The sequence below is a fragment of the Notothenia coriiceps genome, unplaced genomic scaffold (assembly GCF_000735185.1).
Source record: "Notothenia coriiceps isolate Sejong01 unplaced genomic scaffold, NC01 NC01_scaffold00037246, whole genome shotgun sequence".
NCBI classification, from domain to species: Eukaryota; Metazoa; Chordata; class Actinopteri; order Perciformes; family Nototheniidae; genus Notothenia; species Notothenia coriiceps.
This window is the reverse complement of record NW_011369947.1, coordinates 9140483-9142505: the sequence shown is the minus strand read 5'-3', so window position 1 is coordinate 9142505 and position 2023 is coordinate 9140483.

The following is a 2023-nucleotide window of genomic DNA, read 5'->3' as shown; positions in this document are numbered from 1 at the left end:
CCTCTTCCTAACCACGCCCCTCCTGTGGAGAGGTGTTGGTCAGACTGGTGAAATATTTCTAAAGACCACAGCCCCACTGTTTCTGATACATATTTCAGCGATGACGCGCCACCTCTAAATTGTAAAACACAGGGAGAAAAATACGCAATGTTTTGGCCTCACTTTTAGGATGCCCTCTGTTACCATAAAAGGAAAAACAAGGTCTCATCAGTGGGATATGAATGAAAGGTATGGATTAGATACAGTGAAACTGCAACAAAATAGCCTGCTAACTACTAACAATTACACTTTCAGGGATCAGTTAATATGACCTGCCCATGTTCACTCTGATGAGGCCTGTCCTCCTCTTTTAAAACAACTGTACAAGAAGCTGAACACCATTAACACACTGCCACCAGGCTTACACTGATGTCAGTGCGCCACCTTGTGTAAAACACAGGCACTGCACATGCCTTCTCTAAAAATATATTGAATAACTTGGATGGTTTGATAGATGGATGGATTTATTTTGCATTTGTAAATTTATCAGGGGCATGGCAAGGGTATTTTCTGAAAATGAGTTTGTTAGGTGTGGGCTTGTAATTTGTATATATATGTTATCTGGATCCTACATAGAATATAATTTGGAGAAAAATAAGTACAACATTCAGACTTGAATATGTTGTATACGTTTTTGTCCTGACAAAAAGGCACATATGGAGGAGTCATGAGACTCGCCCCCCCCACCGACTCCCCAAAAAAGAAAAACGTACTTCTTTTCTTTCTCTTATGTCTCAGGGAAACTCATTTCGGTTCACACAGGATTGTTCTCTCCTGCAGGGCACAATTAGAATTGTGTGGATATCTTAGAATAGACCTACAGCATCATACAGCAATAAGCCCTTTATATCACACTAAACCTGCAGATGGAAAATAATTAAATGCACATCAATAGTACATTTTACGAGTGACACAATTCTTGTTTAAAACCTCCACAGTAAGCCAAATAACCCCATGAGGATTCTGGTCATTTTTAGAAGTACAGCTGCCCTGAGACTTATTGTCTTGGAGAGGTACATTTTGGATGTTTATTTCTACTCTTTTAATTTCTCTTATGTACAATGCCTTGTCTTCTTATGCTGCTGCAACGTAAACATTTCCCAAATTGGAATCAATAACGTACTTCTTATCTTATCTTATCTTAGGTGTGGAACGGAAAGTGCAGCAGTTCTTCCAGCGACTCTTCTGTTTGGCTGAAATCCTCCATGCCACAGTGGGGAGTGGGCAGGGGCGCCGTAAGGAGGGGAAAAGTTAGGACGATTCTAAGGGCCCGTGACTGACAGGGGCCCAAACCATTTGAGAACATTAAGAAAAAAATGTTTAAGTAACCAATGTGATATGGGGCCCAAAATCCCTGATGGCGCCCCTTGGAGTGGGTGAAGTACCAGCCATTGGAAGGAAATAAGAAAGTTATAAATGTAGCTACAGACAATCTAGCTACCTCTACATTTGACTTGGCATTCACACATCTTGTTCTTGTTGGTGGTGTTGGTGGCACATCAGGCCTGGTTCAGGACTGTGTATAGGAAGCAGGGGTCAGGTCTTCCTAAGAGAAAGGCAGGTTGTCTTTGTCGTCATCACTTCAATAATAAGTAAGAAGTTTGTTCTAGCTTGAAAAGAGATTTTAGCTTATAGTAACTGTAACTCTGACAGAATGAATACAGCAGGTTGCTGTACAAATCATTATTTTGTATCTAAAGAATGTTATTCTATTGACTAATCGCCTTCCTGAGCTATGTTTTGTATCTGTGATAAAATTAGACATTCAGTAGATGATGTGCTGATGGAGACAGACAGTGAGTAATGAATATAAAGAGGCTACCTGAGTCAGAGCATTCTGCTGCTGCTGCTGCTGCTGAAGTGTTGTTTCTTCACAAATTACATTCTCCATCTCTGTGTGTAATTTTAGCAAAGATTTACATTTTGCAATGTCATTAAAAAGCCAGCACATTCTGGCACACTTTTAATATTTTAAGATGAACAT